We start from the raw sequence: 21,625 nt of genomic DNA on the forward strand, positions 1-21,625 counted from the left end.
ACTCTATGATTATATTAAATGTCTCTACGAAAAACTAATGAAACGAATTCGTTTTCTGGAAGAAAAAAAAACCTACATGCAAAAACGGAGCCATTACATTCAAGTTAGAAGTGTACATTCTCTAATCAAACATCATCAGGAGAACCGAATAACATTGGGAATAATATACGTTAGCAGGTCAGCAATGAAAAAAAATCATAAGAAGTGGTATTCTTTTATCATCATGATTTCGATTTTAAACAAACGTCAAGAGTTGCGGTTACCGCCTAAATTAGAAATATAGGGCTAAACAGAAAGATCAACCAGAATAATCTGTAAGAAATATTTTTTTTTTATTAGTGAAAAATAAATTGGGGTCATATACGCATACACACAATGAATGACGTTTTGTTAAAATATTTTCTTTCAAATCAAATGGAGATTAAAAAAAAAATTTCCAGATGGGTCCTATAGAAGCAGGAATGTTTCCCAACAGGATTGGTGATGATAGTACCTTTTGGATATGGATATGGTGAAGTGTGGTGAACACCCAATGTGCGTATTGTCCGATCGTACTAATTATCCAGATAGGGCTCTAATTATCCAGCATCATAGGACCTCTCAGTGTTGCATAGCTCCGTGCCTCTTACCTGCAGGAAGTTCATTACGTTTATGATTTCCTTTCTGAGATGTTTGTTCTTGATAGCATAACTTATTGACGGATTTATTTCACTTTCTGAGTTCGGAAGTTTTAGATGATGTTCAGCTGTGAGCAGGCATCTGTCTTCACATACACACTGCTCTGACGTAGATAAGTTCTGCGTTACCTTTTGGATGGAACTCAGAACAATGTATCCAAAAATAAAAAATAAAATTAGCATTGCGATAATAACTCTGTATTACTTCGCGAAGTCTGGCTGAACGAAAAACAGTGTCCGATTCATCCTGAATCCTCTAGCCACACCCCTGCATCAAATACCAAATTATAAAAATATTTGACAAAAAGAAACAAAATAAGCGTTATTTTATTTAGACATTTTCCTGTGAAATCGTCCGATGGTGCTTTTAGCCTGCAGAAATGTAAGCAGAAAAATGCCTACTAAAAAGTACCAACAGGAAATAATAATATATAAAATTAGAGTCATTGTAAAAAGCAATTTTAGAGAAATGATCTTTATTTTTTAAGGAAAAGATTTTCTATACCCGAAAGTTCGATGCGTAATTGCAGAATATTACAAGGGCTTTCACATGAAACATACTAAACATTGTAAAAAGAAAATTTAAATACAAAAATATATTCTCAAAATCAGTATTATAAGGCATAGTTTCCCAGTGTGGGCGCGCTAAGGTGATCTTAAGGTGATGGAGGCTGATACGTCCAATCGTAGTATACGGGGCTATTGAGAAATAAACGAACAAGAACAACACCTCTGGTCGTTTAAACCCTTTTGAAATAAATATTTTATCACGCCCTTGATTATGCAAATATTACAATAACAGATTCTCATAAGAATCGTACCAAATCACGTCAATTGATACTTCATACGTATTAGTCAAAGTTGCATCTAAGTTAACTTTTTACAAAGAACGAAAGTCACTAACTATTAGTCTAATAGTATTCTAAAAACGTGACCATAAAATGCATTTTTTGTTATGCATTATAATGCACTTAAAATGCATTATAACAAATTATATAAATTGTTACATAAGAAAAAGGGTGAAAAAATCTAATGACTGCAATCTTTTACAGTCTAGGAGCTCAAGTATGGTAAAATATCTAAAACTTGTTGAAAGAATTTCAACGACATTTTGCTTTGAAGGCACCACTTTTCCTTATCACAACAGGCTGTCAACGCGATGAGAACTGGTGGACCCTGCCGCTCTTGTCGCTGATAATTTATAAGGGAAGGGAGGGATGGAAGAAAAGAGAAAGAGAGAAACTAAAGTCCCGTCATTTCCTCCTTCGTTGTACGGTTCTCATGTTTTAAATGAAATAAAATAAAAATTTTTCAAGAAACAAGTCCTTGGCTAAGCAAGCAAAGCAAGCGTTTTCGTCACAATGTGATAAAAATTAAGATAGCCAATCGGCTGCTTTGAATGACTTTCAGCAGCATATTTTAACATAATTATTTAAGAAAGAGGCGTGTTCCTTTTTTATATCTAATCAAGTTTAGTTAACTGAAAGTGTAAAACCATCTGTCACAGCAACCTTTTTTAATAGTTTAAAATTTTTCTAAACTTTTTAAGGAGAAACAAGAAACAGCTAACTGTCGATTTAAGTCCCGAAACACGAATAAAGAACTTAACTAAACTAAAATAAAATTATTGCAGGACTTCTTATACCGAATTTTTATATTTAAACATTAAAATTTCAGCCATCTGTTAGTTAAAGGAGGTTTGCAAGTATTCGCTGTGTAATAACATACTGAGCGTTGTGCTAAATTTCTCTATTAAACGTGTTCGAAGCTCGAACTAACTTTCAGATTATACACGCATTATTACCTTATGTTTTTAATATGCCATTATAAAGGAGTAATAATTAAAGAATGCTACTATAATAAGTAATACTAAGTAATAATTAAGCTTTAGAACAGGCACTTCAAGACCATTCTTCTCTCTTCCTAACCATACATGCCTCATGGCCATGGAAACGACTGCTGAGGAAAAAAGGTCGAATCCTCTAACTTTCTTAAATCCCAAAATCCTCATCGTGCGGTGAAGACAACACACATTACAATCGTTACTGAAAGGAAGGTCGCTGCGACCTTCAAGTGCCTATTTTAAAGTAACAGACTATAATGATGCTAAGTTTTAAAGTAGGTGGATAAGAAGTTCTGAGTTTTATCGATAGAAACATTCTTTCAAAAGGAATTTTTTGAATGATTATTCTTCATCGGTTAATGGAAAACAATCCTATTTAATGTTTACGTCCTGAAAGCTAGTTGCAAAGAAAATCTTCTCGACAGTGAAGCAATTTTAATCACGGGATTTAAAAAAAAAAAATTAAATTTGCGAGTTGGTAACGGATAAAGGATGAAAATTCTCGAAACGTTTTCAGAAATATTCCGCAGTCGAAAGCTTAGGTTAACATTTTCTGGGTAGACGAGATATATACCAGAAATAGCGCAATAATACAAATAATATGTAACTAAATTATACTTCAAATTTTGAAATTGAAATTTATTTTTATAAAACAATCAGATTCTGGAAACTTATTCAACCTTGTTATTTTAGATCCGGATTACCATTTAATTTAATATTATTTGTATAGATTATAATGTACATACACAGTGCGTCTACAAAGTTTTAGATTTAAGTTCGAACGAAATAGAAAACTGAATGGAACGATTCGTTCTTAATTTTTTTTTCCTTCAAAATACAATCCTTGAAAATCGCTTGGTACGTTCATACGACATTTGACTCGTTCGTAAAACTCATCTTTTGAAAGCCTGCTTTAGGTTCTTCATTACGAATGAATCTCTTCAGTGCTTTTAAAATAACAATATCTGAGGTAAGACTCTACTGCAGGTGTCAAATATAGTGAATAGGGGACTGCTGAGAATTGTGACGCTTTCCTTCGATAGAAACTACTTGATGAGCATGAAATTAGTCATTACAATGCAGCAGAAACCAGTTATTTAAGCCTTATTCAATCTTTTCAATCCTAATGAGCTGAATTTTCTTCAGAAATCTTCCATTACATGTTTATAAAATATGGAAACACTGACTATTACTGAGCCCTTTTTTCCCTTTCCAATCAAGAATAAGTCACCAGTGCAGTTATAAGGTATTTCTTCCGTCTTCTTAGCATGCCTTCGTGGTGTAATGGCTAGCACACTCGGCGGGTATTCGAGAGGTCCGAAGTTCGAGTCCCGACGAGGGCATTGCACTGCATTTTGCCTGTCTAGTACTTCGAAATAACCTAATGTCTCTACAGTGGCGCCGGAACAAAAAAGGTGATGGATAATGATTCTCCACCACCAGAATTTGGCGACTGAGTCAAATAATCCCCAGTCGCGCTCTAAAAGGAGGAGTATATAAGTTATTTCTCCAGCCTTCTTTACAATCTTTAATGGTGTAATGGCCAGCACACTCCACGCGTATTCGATAGGTTCGAGGTTCGAATCCCGGCAAGGGCACTGCTCATTTTTCATGTCTCCTGCTTCGAAAAAATCGTCATGTCTCTACACAGTCTTTATTCGAGATTTCAGTGAACCTTCTCCGCCCCAAGCAGATAACCACCATTAGGGTTATAAGTAAAGCATCAAATTTCATCTCCAGTGCCTAATTTGTTCAAAACATTAGGATTCATTCCTGCTTTATGGTAAAATTTCACAGCTATCTTATGCTCAACTTTCGACTCCATGACAACAAATATCCTCCAGATCAAAACAAACGATTAACAAGATAAAAAATTCAGTTCGATATTTTAGAAAAAACAGACGCTATTGTAGGAAAAATATCTTGAGACGTCTTAATAATAAATGTTAACTACCAATTGGTAGGTTTGTTGAGATTTGTTAAAAAATTAATTCTAAAATTTTGCAGACGCAGTGTGTACACGAATTTTATTCGCTATATAGCACTTAAAAAAGAATTCTTTTAGCATTGAATTATTTATCTTCACTCGAAAATAACGAAGAACGACTGTGTGTAATTTCGGAAAAGCACTTTCTTTATCATTCTAAATGTGCATCAAAAGTGATTCATAGTTCGATTTTGTAGTCTGGATTTTTTAAAATTATTTCTTGGTAACGTAGTTTTGCAGAAATTCTAACGGAAAGTGGGATAAAAATTAATTAAATATATAAATAATTGAACAATTATAAAAAAATTAAAGTAGCTGGGGAAAAATAGGGAATTCGTGGATTTATTCGACATTTGCGAAAAAAGGCTAATATTCGCAAAATCTTAAAAAATCCTTTAAATTCGAGAAAACAATCTCGAAAATTCGCACTATATAAGTGTACTGCATCAGTAGCAAGAGGGTTGAATACAAAGTAGCGCTATAACTCTTTCTGCAAATACATATAACTGTTGCATGGAAGTGGTGTATTTTATGCACTTTGTGAAGCGTATGTTTGATTCCAATGTTTTAAAATCCTATCACCATTTTCGACAGCCTTCTTACCTGTGTTAAGCGAATTTTCGGCATGTGAGAACTAAAAGTCCAATAATCGCACAAAAAAGTAAAATATTTATTGGAACTAGCAGCATATAGTTACGTATTTGACAATAATGTCAGTAGAACTTAATGAACAATAATAATAGATGCTTCTGTTCCGTTCTGAATTTTTTACCGAAGAGTGTAACAAAGTTTGCTCCGACTCGCAATAAAGTAAAAAACTCCGTACAATATTAGCGGTAAAAGCTAATTTGAGAAACTTGCATCCAGGGCTCGATTTACGAAATTTGAGATTCTTGAAATGGCCTCGTAATTAGGTATTTTTCATTGAAAGTTATTTAAACAAAGAAATTAAAGTTCCTTTTTTTTAGCTTTTTGTTTTTATGATTTCAGTTTAATATATGTTGTACAAAATAAAACATTACATATTTTAAATTATTTTTATTTTAAATTTGTTTTTTTTATAGTTTTAAAAGCTTAATTAAATTATAGAGAGGTGTATAAATTAACAAAATTAAATTATCTGATCAGTTCGATAACTATACATAGAATGAAATGTAGAATTAAAGAATTCAGTTCCTTTTAAACGAAGGACAAGTAATGTTTTTTAGTAATTACGAGGAATTTATGTCGTCACCATCTTAAAAGTCAATTTTGGAATTACTTAAAAAAGCACGCTGTCTTGCCCATTAATAAATCATAATTTGTTGTTGTTGTCTTGTCCAAGGAGTCAATGCAGAGGAGTCAAATAGTACCAAATGTATCTATAACAGAAGCAGCAACATCAATAATTTTCGAAGAATAGAGGAGTTGGTGCGAGGGACTTGTATCAATACCGATGAGCTTGGCCAAAATAGCAGAGCAGTCGAAGAGATGGTTTGGAGAAAGTTCGATATCAATACAGTTTTGTCCTCAGTCTGGCTATGGTAGTGGAAACGACACGGTTACAACTTAGGGCAGGAATGAAACTGTTCTTGATTGATTGGGAGGTAAGTCTTCGGCTGGTTATTGCGTCAGCATAAATCATAATTCCATAATCTATAATTTTAAATGAAAAGAAGTGGAGTTCTATTTTATACTGTATTTCTCAATAACTGTAAAGGCTCAATGTCTGATTTTTAAAATGTATAAAAAATCTAAAATACAAAGTTTAAGGTTTTATTTCTATTTCTGATTTTATATGTCCAAAACCTAGAATTAAAAAAAGAAAACATATGTATGAGCATATTAAAAATAAGAGATATGAGAATTTAAATGACCCATTGAAATTGCAGATCCGGGCATTCGCCTCGTTTGCCTTGTGGAGATCAGAATCAGATTCTCCTTGCATCAGAGAGCAAGCAAAGCAAAAGAGGTGATTATCGTAATTTTTTACATTTATTTTTTATAAAATTTTTATTTTACTTGCAACTTCAGAGGATTATATTACACTTAAAAGTGTTTGCGCAATTTTTTAATCTTTTAGTTAGGTCACCTACAGTGTTTGCTGCCATGACCAAAAGTTTATCATCGATTTTTGAACTATTTCCCGATAAACTATTATGTTCAGATTTTGTAGACACATTGCTTGTGGACGAAAATACAATGTGTTGAAGTGATTTTAAAAAATTTCTCTTTCCGATTTAGAATTTTTTAGTTCAATGTTGAAATTATTTTCGCACATAAGTTTGTTTAACGAACAAACTAAAAATTTCAGAATTTTACTGTTTAAACCTTCGGATAGAGTAGGAAAAAGTCTCATAAAGAACTTGTATGAAAATTTAAAAATAATTTCTGATTTTTCGACTAATTTTCGAAAATTGTTTGATTTTTGTTCTATTATTTGACGTATATGACTTAAATGTATATGATAAAGTTTCAATATCTGGGAAATAGTTTTGAAATTTTTATTAAAAACCAACTTTTTTTAAAGCAAAAATGATAAAAGTATTAATTAGTTGACTTTCTAGAATTTTTTCTTTAAACTAGCCGCGTTCATATCCCTATACGCTGAAAACTTTTCCCTTAATTTTTAAACTATTCCTTGATAAGCTATTGAGCTCAAAATTTGCATACCCTTTCATTGTGGATGGCATTTTTTTAAGATTTAATATTAAACCGATTTATTTCTTTAGCAAATATCTACGTTTAATGAACAAACTAAAACTTCCAGAACTTTATTCTATACACTATTGGATACAGCAGGAAAAAAAATTAAATGAACCTTTTATCGTTTTTTAACGCAAATTCTGATTTTATGGAAAAAAATGCTGGACGGGTTTCGATCATTTGACATAATTTTTGAGGCAAATGATTGATTATGCACAGCTGTAGAACAATTTTTCAACTCAATAATTTGATAATAGCATGTCATTGAGATTAAAAGCATTAAAATATAAAAACACTAAAAAGAGTGCTTCTAGGAAATAATTTTTTTAAACCAGAGCCGTGGCTAGATAACTTTTCATCTGACGCAAGTGCCTACCTTGCCTCACCCTTATCTCTGTTTAAGCTCATAAAACAATTAATGAACTAAAAGGCAAAATATAATTTATTAAATAATTTAATGGGAACGAGAAACTAAATAATTACGTACAAAATTTCATCTACAATTTTATACCATGTAAGCCTTGTGTAATACTATGTGGTGCAGAAGGATTTAAAATTTTCAATTAAAAATTATACCATGAATAATAAAAGCATGGGGGACCTAAATAATGAATAATAAGTAATCAATCTAGTAATCTAATAGCATAGTTAAAATCTAGTAATCGAATAACATCGTCAAAAGTACAGGCTATTTACATTTATCAATAGCGCTCTAAGCTTTCATTATTCATTTTTTTTCATTATTCATTTCACATTCGGTATGATGGTCTGGGCATGAATCATGTTGGATGACCACACACCTCTTCACGTCTTTGACAGAGGCTCTGTGACTAGTGTGAGGTATAGGAATGAGGTTATTCATGATATAAAATAGCAGAGAAATTTTTTAAATAGAATTATTTGGTCTTTCCCTCCTATTAAACTATGTGCTAAAATAATTTTCTACTCTTAGCTCATTTATTATTTTATGAGTTTTAAATGAAAGTTTACTTTATAAAAACATCCTTTAAAAATTATTGTCTCTCTCTTTGGCAAACAGACTAGGGTACAGAAGTATCGACAGAAGAACAATTGTCTTGTGTCTTCCTTTAAGAATTCCAAGACAGTTTTTATCTTCTTTTAAACCATACATAATCTACACTGGTGAAATAAATTAAGAGAATTTGCATATTTTACCGAATTGCATGAAAAAAACTGAACTGAAGGAAAAACCACTGCTTCTAGATAAAAATGCGAATCTTGTACGGCAAATACATAAGCGTACACTTGTGTGTAGGCGGAGCCAGCAGAAAAACAGGCCTCATAAACGCGTGGAGGGTAAGACGAATTGCGTTCGTTAGCACACTTCGGCGAATTTATTGGTGTTATCTTGCAGCAGTCGGTTAAATTCACATCGGAACAGAAAAAAATGAGTAGCCACCAACGCTTAGAAGATGGAATGAGGTGGCGAATTGTGGAGAGGCTAGATGCAGGCCTATCGCAAGTTCAGATATGAGGAGTATGGTCACTTTACTTAACCTGTTCCGCCAAACTGAGTTAATAGCACTACGCAGAGAGTTTAATTTAACGCCCAGCGTCGTGTGTAACCTATGGAAACAGTTCCAGGATACTGGATCCATCGAGAGAAAGCCTGGGCAAGGTCCGTCCAAGAGCCCTGACGGCCAGAGAAGATAGCTATTTGTCCATTTTAGCGAGGCGTAACAGAGGGGCTACAGCTTCTCAGCTCTCTCGGGACCTATGCAGCCACTGGAATAAGGGTGACTGTTTCGAAAAGACTGAATGAGAAAGAGATGTTTGCCAAAAGACCAGCTGTTTGCGTCCTGTTCACGTCTACGGACAGGAGAGTCTGATTAGCATGGTGCATTCAGTATATTGATTGGAGTAACGGAGCAATGGGCGACTGTTCTGTTCACCGACGAGTCCCGTTTTAGCCTAAACACCAATTCTCGTCGTACATTCATATGGATAGAGCCAGGGACCTGCTACCCACCCTCCAATGTACTCGAAATCAACAATTATGGCGTGGCGGTATGATGGTCTGGGCATGAATCATGTTGGATGACCACACACCTCTTCACGTCTTTGACAGAGGCTCTGTGACTAGTGTGAGGTATAGGAATGAGGTCTTGGAGCCCTATGCTCGCCTTTTCCGAGCTGGAGTGGGCTCCGTGTTCATCTTATAAGACGATAACACGAGGCCATATACAGCTCTTCTGGTCGACGAATTTCTCGAGAGTGAGGATATTCGCCGGATGGATTGACCAGCCAGGTCTCCAAACCTCAACTCTATAGAGCATGTCTGGAACGATCTGGGGAGGGCAATTGCAACTGAGTATCATCCAGGAACTGAAAACAGAGTTTCTGTATGAGTGGGACCAGTTGCCGCAGGTACTGATAAACTGCCTTATTTACAGTAGACATCACGCTGCGAGACCTGTATGGCTGTAAGAGGGGACCATACCCGCTATTAACCCATTTCCTTTGTGTCTTCTGCAACCGCTGTTTCAGACCTTCAGACTCCCATGAGTGTTACACACGATCATGTGTGTCTATTATAACTGTTGAATGTTTATTTTGTTTGTATTATATCAACTTATGTTCACACCAAATTTTATTAAAATCTGTCCAGTAGTTCTGGAGATTGTAGATCAAATATGCAAATTCTCTTAATTTATTTCATCAGTGTACATTTGAAAGCGAAGAGTTGCTTCTAATAAAGTCAGAAAGAATTGCAGTACTTTCACATTTTTTGCTCTCTTGCAATTAAATGTTGAACTGCCAATCTAATTATGTCTTCATGCATCTGCCTTATTGAAAAAAACAATATTTGCTCCCGAACTCAGCCGTCATTAACACAAGGAACAGAGTTTCACTTCAGGTGAAGTATATAAATTCCTTTTGAAATTATTCGACAAAAAGTTCAAAGAAAAGGCCCTTAAATGGAATGAAAGCTACGCCATGTCAAATATTATCAAAATTTGTTCTTCTGTCTTGAACTGACGATGGATACAATAACGAAATCATTTAAACATTTTTTTTTTTCCATCGCTACAGTTTTATGCCGAATATGTTATAGTATCTGCAAATGGTACCTAAAACGTATTTGCTTGTTTATATGTCATGAGTATCATATGTAATTTTACAATAAAATCCGAGAAAGTAATTTAAAAAAATCATCGCCAGTTAGCATTTAAAATAGGAACATTATCCTTCCAATATGAGTGCCCGATTTTGAAACTGTCTTGTCTTGCAGGCATATACAATATACGTACAATCACAATGTAAACACATGCTGAATAAGATTTATAAAGATTTTCACTATACCTATAAGGTATTTCTCCCGCCTTCTTAACATGCCTCCGTGGTGTAGTGGTCAGCACGCTCGGCGCGTATTCGAGAGGTTCGTGTACCGGGGAGGGCATTGCTCATTTTTCATCTCTCCTACTTCGAAATAATCTAATGTATCTACATACCACATCATATATTCCAAACTGTTAGATCCAAGTCATATTTACAGATAACACAAATATTGTCATCGATGAATGTATACGACACAATGGTTAAGTTTTACTGAATATGAAGCGTTAACTTAGTAAATTAAAATAATTGAAAAAATACGAATTGCATTATTCAAGGAAAGGAGTAACTTAATTTATATCTGAACAACTAGATAGTTTGGAACATGAAGCCTATGCTACTTAAATTGTATGTTACTAAATTTTAATGCAAGGGGTTTTAACTGCGGATTCAAGAGATTTCGTAAGTAAAAATTACTTTCAGCGAAATACTTTCAGCGAAACCAGTTTTAAAAAATTTAAATACTATCTTGTTTCACCGAATAGTATTAGAATTAGTCAGTTCAGTCAGTTACAGAATAGGCGTTATGTTTTGCTAACAAGACCCAAAAATTCACGATAAAGAAACACATGGATTAATCTTATGGTTGTAGTTTCGACATGGGTTCGATTCCAGGCGGACAGGCTGGCTTCATGGGCCTTTTTTGTGATTTCCCCATGCGTAACGCGCATAGCAGCCAATTTCCCTTGGAAAGTCTTCTATCCCTCCCTTTAGGCAGACAGCATTAGTGTACTTACAATCAACTCAATAAAAAAAGAGAGAGAGATCTTAGGCTTAATAAAATAAAGTAAACTTTGTGGTTCCGGAATAAAGAGTGAAATGTTATTTACGATTTTAACTACGCACAAAATGGTCGCTTATATTTCCTATATCGTCGAAGAATAGGATTGAGAAACACTACCGGAAAAAATTCCTAATTTTCCAAGAGACATGATGTTCAAGCTTTCCGCTTAAAATCGGAGCATGATTATTTAGCAATTTTACTTACGCAGATTTGGATTCCTTCAAATTCATAACTATGCGGCGCATGATGTTGATATTATGGTTGCAAGACATACTGAAAACCATCCATCTCTAGCAGGATACGTTTTTCAAAGATACTAGCGTGCTATCATGCTAAGGAGATGATTCAAACCAATTGACCATTTTGAACTGTTTTTCAATTTAACTGAAATATTTTAGTGAGTTTTTAGCCCAAAGGGCGTTAACTCATAAGGGTTATTAATTTCGTTTTGGGATTTTGCATCGAAAACTTTAAATGTCCGTTTCACTTTTCAAATTGTTGATCAAATACTATCGACCTGTGTTACATTTAAAGAAATTAAGTAATGAAGAATATGCATAAATATATGTATGTTTCTGGCATTATGATAAAACAACGGTACCTAGAGCCATCAAATTTTATATAACGTAATCTTCCACCGAATATGGGCATGTGGAAGTCCAAATTTGGAATTTGTTTTATTATCGATTTCATATTTTGTAACACTTTAACGAATTTTTGATTAACAAACTCAACGATTTCAAAGCGAGCAATGGCAACACTGTACGGAAAAAAAAAAAAAAAAAAAAAAAAAAAAATTAAAAAAATTTTTTTTTTCTCCAGTGCGCGAGACTGTGTATCGGAAATTTTAAAGATATGCTCATTTTAAAATTATTTTGCGATATTATTGCTGAATTGAATTTTATGGTTTATGTGCGAAGAACATGATATTTAATAAATAAAGGCAATACGCGAAACGTTAAAAAAAAGTCCCTTTGGGTGCAATGTGAGTATTAAAAGCTTTCAGTTCTTTTTTTGTTTGTTTCTTTAGTGTGTTTTTAATTTTTATTTTATGCGCTTCTTAATTCCATTTGGCCTGTTTGCAATTTCTTCTGTGTTTGTGCTGTTCATTTCCATACACCAGTAAATTGTCTTGTATTAGCTACTACTGCTAAAAAGTGAGAAAGGAAAAAGTTTTGATACCTCATAACGATTTTGTGATAGAAATTCATGATAAGACCCAAAGTCTTATCATGAATCCCAATGTCTTATCATAGCCTGTCTGGGAAAGTTAGTTGAGGAGTTTCTAAATACACAATTCAAAGTTTTGCAGGTAACTATTAACATATTGTGAGAGTAAAATAAATCTTTTTTTTTTTTTTTTTTTTTTTTTTTTTTAATAATAGCTGAAGCTTTGTCCACTTAAGCTATCACTAGCGTGCATAATACAGTATCCTCTACAGACAGCAGAGATAACACAAAAGAAAACTGACCAAGAAAGCATCGAAATGTATTGCATTATATCGTAAATTTGTGAATAACGCTTAAGTATGAGGAGCTGCAAATGGAATAATTTTTACGTGAGTGTCTCCTCAGATCTGGAATTTATTTCAAGCTGTGGTTCTTCACATCAAAGATATGACGATGGCTGTCCGAATAATGTAATAATTGCAAGGTCCCAATGACACATGTAATTTAATTATATCAAGTCTTTAATTAATATTTTAAAGTAGACAGTACAGTATAACTTTTTTGCAGGAAATTAGTGAGATCAATAAATTATTTGAAAGGGTCATCAGAGCGGAAAACTTAAAGAAATTGAAAAATATATGTATATACGTGCAAGATAAAAAGTATTTAAAACCAAGTTCTAACTTTAATTTGCAATAGTTGTTTAACTCTTTATTTTAATTTGGCTACTTCCCCTTTTTTGTCTTAAAAATAGTAACTGCCTATAGTAATGGTAACTATAATTTTCTCTCTAATGATAAATCTCTCTAAACTGGGTCATTTCAAAGTCAATCCAAGTCATATATTTCTTACATAATGTTCATGACGCAAGTACTTACAAAACGCTTTAGCGAATAAGATTTCAAATTTAGGAACCTAAACCTTTTAACCAGTAAGAATTAAATGTAAACCAAAATCAAATCAATCTGAATCAAGTTTTAATCTTAGACACGCCTCACCCTTTCTCTGTCTCGTTTGGTTACTACTAGCTTGCTAGGGTCTGATGTTACTAATTCAAATACATATTTAAGAAATCTATAAGGTACCGATATAGTTCTTCGGGAAAAGGAACACTTACTGAGCCAACTTATCTATATTGGCTTAAAAATGCTTGTCAGCTAGAATAAAGATAAAATCAGCCATTACTGCAGTTAGTACTTCGACTGCCCTGCCAGTACTTATATATGCATTAAAAATTTTTAACATCTTCATGAAACATTGCCATAAAATGAGTTGTATAAGATGGTGATAAATTCTAAGTTCTTAAAATTAAGAGATAAAATAAATAAATAAATAAAGCAAAATTTTAAAATGTTTATAGTTTTTTAAAAATAAGTTTCACAAAAAAACTTATTAAACTTGTTTGCAAAAAAAAAAAAAAAAAAAAAAAAAAAAAAATCTGAATTAATTTTGTTAAAAAAATTAAAGCATTTTAATAAATTTTGCTCTTACAAACAAAATAAACTTTTCTTGGAATTTCACATAAATAAATGTATTGCATCTTGTACTGCTTATTATACATATTCAGTATGAAAAAATCATAATGTGAAACGATTAAAGTCAGGCAAATGGCTGCGAAGTTAATGCGAATAAAAGTGAATAAAATAAATTTTAATTTACTACCATGCGCATAATTATTTCAACGTTTACTTCAGAATAGACTTTTATTAAAGACTAAGTGTCGGAATAATGCAACAATTTAAGTACAATTGTAATATACACAATTCATTATTAGATATACATTTAATTGTACTTCAGGGGTTCCTTCTGTACAAATATATTGATTAAGGATTTTCCTAATAATTTAATTCCTAATAAAGAGTGTATTTGCAAATATAATTATATGCATATAATTATGAGAAGCATAACTGAACACAAATAATTATGTTTGCAATTTAAAATTATAGTTATACCTTATAGTTACTTAATACCTACCTTATAATTAACTTAAAATTTGATAATTTATAAGTTACCCGGAAGTTAGTTCAGAGGTTCGTTCCGAGCGAAAATATGTCTTAATTATATAATAATAATAAAACTCTTAATAATTTATGTCATAATACAACAAATTACTGCCTCATTAATTTTTCTCCTTAACTGTCAGATATAATCAGAATCAAGATAAACTGCAATTAAAAATTTCTATGCCAAAAACTTATTATTTATCCAGAAATATTTTTCCTTAAATTTGGAAATTTTTAAATTACCCTAAGACGATATATGAGATATATCTGAATAAGCATAAAAGCACATTATTATAGATTGCAAAATTTTCCAAAATGTTATCCTCTTAAAAGTAAATTATAATATTAATTAATAGGATTTTTTATTTATTTCTAAGTTTTTGTAAAAACACAAAAGTTATAACTTATTATACTTTGCATTCACTGCAGGTTAAATCCTTTTAAATCGTGTCATTTTAAAGTTCTATCCGACAGCATGGTTTAATGTAGCTTATTCATAACAAATCTTAATGAATATTAATTATCCTTAGCATAATAGATAGACTACAATTTTTAGTTACACTTACCACAGACATAGAACTTCTTTCTAACACGTTACCTGGACCTTATTTTTTGCGTCAAAAATAAAATCTACAATAACATTCCTTTTTAGTTAATTATCTGGGAAAATTATTATTTCGGAATAATTGCTGATTAGGAAAGCATCCGCAATTCTATAATTCTAACGAATCTAAGGCTCACCCATTCTTAATGACGCTTATATGGAGAAAAGGTGAGCCATTAGATTCGAAAAAATGTTAAATAACTAACTGATAGAATAATTTATAGCACATTTAATTTGTAATATCAATACATTTAATTACATTTTTAATGGACATTTGTAACATTATTGTTATCATAAAGATGTTTTTAATGTTATATATTAAGTACTGCTGCGCAGAAACATATTGTTTTTATTTATTTATTTTTATAAAAAGTGCATTTTATTTTAATTCCTTGAAAATCTCAATACAAATCAAAGATGCAAAATTTAATTCTTCATATTATTTATGCTTCGAGAAGTAAATATTATATTAAAAATAAGTCGACTCGGTACTGATATAAAGCATACATTGATAACTTAATAATAAGAGTAGTTCGCAGATGAGAGTTACGATTTAGTAGCCGTTTCTTTTGACAATCTCGTCTTCCTTTTATTGTCGGTTGAATAATCTCATATTTTATAAAAAAACTACGTTTTTAGATTTTTAAAATTTTAAACATTTTCATAAAAATTTATCATTTCAAAGTTTTTGTAGTTAAAATTATACTGAGGAAAAAAAACATGTAATACTAGACAAATGTTAATTTTTCTTTCAATTTCTTTCCAGGATTTCATATGGAAAATGAAATAAAAAGCAAGAAAACCGAAAGCTATCAGAAGTTACAGAAAGAATGTCATACATTTTTGTTACTGTAATCTAGAAGAAAAAATTCATTAGAGAGAGCACTGAATGGAATTTTCGGATGATATTTTTTATTCTATACGAATGTTTTCAGCCGCTTCTTTGCAGGAAAAAAATGTTTTAAACATAGAGGCATTTTAAAGCTTTTCTTTAGGTCTCACTGTAAGAATTAAAAATAACTTTATGAATAATATGTGCATATTTCGAAAAATTATAAAGTACGTATCGTATATAAATGATTGTAATTTAAATCAATATTTATAACTTCAGACTGCAGTAGCTGAATTTATATACGTCATGTACGAAGTGATTACATGTACGAAGTGATTACAGAAGCACTGGTAAAACTGCAACGGTAATTAAATTACTTAATGACATTGTACAGTTTGAAATTATTACATACAAAGCAAAAGTATTGATCTGCGAATTATGTAAGGTTGCAACTGAAGCAGTGTTTATCAAAATGTAGCAATACCCCTCCTTAGGAGACATTTCAATTATATACGGTATTTGCTTTCTAAAACATGAAGTAAGTAAATAGGGAGAGAGGGGCAACTGCACCTTCACACTCAAAATCTGAACTTCAAATAATTATTTGATCGCTCCCTATTTTTATCTGCTAATTTTTCTTGTCCTTTGTGTTACATGTTTGATTAGATAGCCTGGCTCAGTAAAAGTAGGCAGCCAGTGTAACTCTGATTAAAAATCCGGTTATAACCACGTGCAGTGCTGATAAGGACCACGTGTTTCTGAGACTCCTTCCCCTTTATTTTTCTTCTTTCTAGGTATTTCTTTCTCCTGATGAGGAGGGACCTTTAGCTGCCCTCGAAATCGATTGAGTGTTTCAATATACTTACGCTAAATACAAGGTTGTTTTTACGATTTTGTTTGTCACATTAGCGTGTTTCTCTTCTAGTCTAGTTTTAATGTATTACTTAGCTTTGTTGCAGAACATATGCTAACAGTTATTCATTTAAAATAGCTTCCTGTTAATAAGTATTTTAATAGAAATTTGTTCACGTATACTTAAAATTAAATAGGAGCATTCTTCAACATGTCACGAAACATTTTACACAAAACTTCTAGTTAATAAATAAATACATACTGAAATTTAAAATTTCAGAAAAATTTGCAGAATTCACTAGTAGCCCAGTGCTCAAAATTCCAGGCTCTGTCTGAAATTTTTCAATTCCTTTAGTAATTATACTTCCTGCTTGGTTAAGGAAATAAAATTTAAAAAAATCAAAAAATCTGATGTGTACACCACATGACTTCTTTGCACGGAATATTAAATTATACGCATTTTTCTTGCATTTCATTTAAACTTATTGGATTGAATTAAATCTACTTCGCTGACAGCGCATAAACCACAATCGAATAAATGCATTCTTTAAAATTCGCTCTAGTATTTGTTTACCGACACTCTGGCGCTAGATTCACCTAACAGTATTATATTTCGTTCATATTATAACTCATAATGCACAAAATTTATATCATTTGACAAGTATCGGCATTGACAAGTATCGGAGGTCAACTTTATAGAACTCAGAAAACGATCTTTTTTCAGAAATCCAGCAGAAATTAGGCTCGTATAAAGTTTAATTTTTTAGTTTGGATTTTTGGAATATTTATTTGCAGTATATTTCTCAGAAATTCTAAAGAAAAGTAGCATTATTAAAGAATAGAATTATCTAATCGTTGCCACATGTTCTATTCAAATACTATAATAAAGCTAGAATGATTTTAAATAATTTTTTTCAGCAGAAGAACTACGCATTGGTGTATATATTTATTGCATATAGTTTTTCTTGAAGATTCCCTATTTGCTTTTAAATAATTTAATGAAGTGATTACAGAAGCACTGGTAAAACTGCAACGGTAATTAAATTACTTAATGACATTGTACAGTTTGAAATTATTACATACAAAGCAAAAGTATTGATCTGCGAATTATGTAAGGTTGCAACTGAAGCAGTGTTTATCAAAATGTAGCAATACCCCTCCTTAGGAGACATTTCAATTATTCCTAGAGGTTTTAAGCATCAAGATAGAGGCAAAGAGGTTTTACGTCTTAAGGAGGCAACAGTAGTTAGAAGTCGATGTGATACAAAATTTATTCAACAACTTGAATGTGTATACGTATACGAAAAGCATCACGATTTGCATGTCTTCTCCTAAATGATAAAATTCTAATCATCATATTCAGAGAAACAAAATTTTAATATTGTCAGCTTTTAATAAAGCCCACAAACTGCTGAATGTAGTGCTTTAGAACTTTTACTAGAAAATCTTAATATCTTAATATTTTTAAACCTTTCATTCTTTGCAAGTTGAGCAATCTCATTACAGAAACATTGAAATATTATTGTCAAAGTAGTAACACTATAATATTATTATTGTACGATTGTAGGGTGATTAAGGTAATAATTTCATAGCGGAGAGGAAAGGAACTGCCTGAGGAAGGGTGAAGAGCGGAAATTCGCGAAATTTTCGAGGCCTGGGGAATTGCACTCGCGTTTTCGTGATTGACGATTTGCGATAACATTCCAGAAGGTGGATGTATACCTGAAAGGAAGCAAACAAGTTTATGAAAGTAAACAAAAAGTATACTCGTATTATACTATTTTAATTGAAATTTACAATTATAAACCAATCAAATTTCGTATACGTATTCAATACTGTTACATTAGAATAACACTGCTAATTAGATGGACGGTGTTTTTGAACATTATGTACTGCACATAAACCGATTTCCTGTATTAAGTAGTACGGTTTTAAAAATAGGGGATTATTCAACGTCCAAATTGTTTGTCGGCATTGATAAGTATCGGAGGTCAACTTTATAGAACTCAGAGAACGATCTTTTTCAGAAATCCAGCAGAAATTAGGCTCGTATAAAGTTTAATTTTTTAGTTTGGATTTTTGGAATATTTATTTGCAGTATATTTCTCAGAAATTCTGAAGAAAAGTAGCATTATTAAATTATTTCAAAGTAGCATAAAATTATTTAATCATAACAATAATTTAACAGCTATAATAACAATTGAGAAATAATAGATAAAATCCGAAATTCGCGGATTCATATCACATTTGCTGAAAAATCTAATGTTAGCGCAATGTTAGAAATTCTTCTAAATTTCACTGAAATTAACAAAAAATTTCCAAATTCGCGGAAAGTCAGTATTATATCCCTATATACATTATATATATACTCCCCTGTATTGCGTATATTATTGTTTAATATACGTGTTTCATTGCAAAGAAATTAGAAGACCTTATTTATTCGATTATAAGACGTCATCTGGTCAAAGACGCAAATTTAAATCCAATCAATGGAGGAAAATTCATTGGAGGAATTTTAATTCTTAACGAATGTAATAAAATTAAATCAAAAGGCAAAATACACGTAGCAAATATTTTTATTTAATAATCCGCTTTGATTTATCAACAAAAACAATATTCTCATTTAAATTAATAATTTGGAAATGTTATTATTCTAATGACCACTTTGTTTTTATCGCCTTTTGTATAGGATAACGAATGTGGCTTAGATTTGAAGAGGTATGGTGTTTCGTTGTTTATAATTTGTGCTGGTAATTATTTTACAAAGAATATATAAATAAATGGAACAAAATAAAAACAATAAAATAAATACATAAATAAGCGAAAATTGAGTAAAACAAATTTAATCAAATATAAAATAATTAATTAATTAATTAACTAATTAAATGTACCAGTATGTAATAGTATACCGAGGATTACCGAAGACAGGTAGCAAAACAGAAAAGAAAAAAAAAAAAAAATGAGAAATATTGTTTTAGAGCAGGGCTTCTTAAAATATTTTCAGTCGCGATCCCTTTTTATCACAGATTTTTTTTCCCGACCCCCAAATATAAAATAAAGATATAAAAATAAATACCTGCCTTAAATAATTTTTGGGTAAACAATATATATATATATAGAAGTAGTTTAAGGATTTACTTTAAGCAAAAATAAAATAAAAAATTAAAAATTAAAGAAAATTCTAATGAGACATATATGGTTGTTTTCTGTTGCATAACAAATTAAATGTTGGTACGATATTTGACACTGCTGGACATAAAGCTTCTCCAACATGTTTCAACGTTGAGCGACATTTGGTTTTAATCAGCCTCAAAGTGAAAAAGTAGTTTTATAAAATATGTGGTACTGGATTGAGAGAAAAACATTTTATGCCATTTTAGAAATAGTGAGAAATCTAACTCCGATCCAGAATTCAACAACGATTTTTGTGAAAACTCAAGTTTTAAGTTGAATCGCTAGATAGCCTTGCAAATTTCTTTTGCATTTTATATAACAGGTAATTAATCTATAAAAGTCTAATCTCATTAATGTTAATTAATGTACTTTCATTAAAAGTCTTATGAATGTAGTTTCTTTAAATTCAACTGTCGAAGTGAATCTTCGCGACCCCATTTGGGGTCACGACCCATAGTTTAAGAAACTCTGTTTTAGAGTGTTAAGTTTCTTAACTACGGCACCAGAAATGTATTCATTGGAGTAATACCATATAAAAATATGTTTGTTTCCATATAAAGACGAGGTCAAAAATTTTTGTTCGATCTAAAAGTTGCATTTTTTTCCTAGCCAGATGGTGGTGATATATAAAGAACTAAAAAAAAAAAAAAAAAAAAAAAAAAAAAAAAAAAAATTAACTGCAGTTAATTTCAGTGTGTGCAGAATTAGGTTAATGTTTTAAGTTAAGAACACTACTTTTATATCAGACATATATTTGCCGTTACTACCTACGCAAGTGTACAAGTACCACAGACTAGCATGCATAGACTGAGGGGCGGGAGATCAAACAAAACACTCTTCGGTACATGCGGCCGGCTTCCAACGAGCTCATTTTTAGCGCGCATTTTCAAATCTGCCACACGTGCACGGTGCGGCAACAACTCGGTTCCGCGCGCATTTACTCCTCCCCCACATAACGCCCTCCAACCCACACTGATTTTCCTATCTGCCGTCGGAAGATAAGAATAAACAAAACAGTAAAAAAAAAGCCAATAAACAGAAGTAATAAAAGCAAAACCAGCCTCGCGACTGTATGGTAAAAGGCAGAGATTAATGCATAAAAAAAGGATAATAAATACACAAATAAATGAAAGCAATAAACAATAAAAAATAGTCATCTAATCAAAAGTAGCAAAAGGAAAAAAAGGGGTAAGAAAGAAAGGAGTTCAACGTACCTGGTTCTCCAGACAGCCAGTGTAGGCCCAGACGTTAGGGCTATGTTATATAATGTTGCCCGAGAGAGAAACAGAGGGTCGAGTGGCTGTCTAGACGACCACGTGACCAGGGTGCGTAGGACGTGCACTTCGCTCTTTTCCTACCTCCTCGCCTACCCTCTCTTGCCTTTTCTTTGTGGACGCAGTTAATGTGGAAAAAGGCAGACGGAGGAGAAGGATTGAAAAAAGGCGCAAGTATTATTTCTCTGGATGATAAGCGACGCCCACGAATGTGCCGTTGCAAACAGACTTCAAAACGGTTGAGTCTCGGAAACTGATTTCCATTTTTTTTTTTTTTTTTTTTTTTTTTTTTTTTTTTTTCCCGTCAACGATTTCCAAGTTTTAAACAACTTTTTTTTTTTCCCCCTTTTTTTCTCTTTCCTACCTTTGAGCGGAAATGTTTG

The 21,625-nt window shown here is 32.0% G+C and overlaps 2 long non-coding RNA genes across 3 annotated transcripts in view; one reads left to right on the forward strand and one right to left on the reverse strand.

Annotated features, from left to right (window-relative positions):
* LOC146997792 (uncharacterized) overlaps positions 1–21,625 on the forward strand; it is a 165,191-nt gene that overhangs the window by 126,319 nt on the left and 17,247 nt on the right. Inside the window, exons 2-4 of one of the 2 annotated variants that reach the window (XR_015040854.1) lie at positions 5,832–6,093; positions 6,379–6,458; positions 15,877–17,284. This is a non-coding gene — a long non-coding RNA (uncharacterized LOC146997792). Of the gene's footprint in view, positions 1–5,831; positions 6,094–6,378; positions 6,459–15,876; positions 17,285–21,625 lie in introns of those variants that run through there. The other variant, XR_015040853.1, reaches the window with a different exon arrangement.
* Positions 1–21,625, reverse strand: part of LOC118190301 (uncharacterized) — a 176,591-nt gene that overhangs the window by 56,525 nt on the left and 98,441 nt on the right. The window lies entirely within an intron of this gene.

The sequence above is a fragment of the Stegodyphus dumicola genome, chromosome 4 (genome assembly GCF_044657685.1).
Source record: "Stegodyphus dumicola isolate Sdum_Otavi_A_Nest chromosome 4, ASM4465768v1".
In the NCBI taxonomy this organism is placed as follows: domain Eukaryota; kingdom Metazoa; phylum Arthropoda; class Arachnida; order Araneae; family Eresidae; genus Stegodyphus; species Stegodyphus dumicola.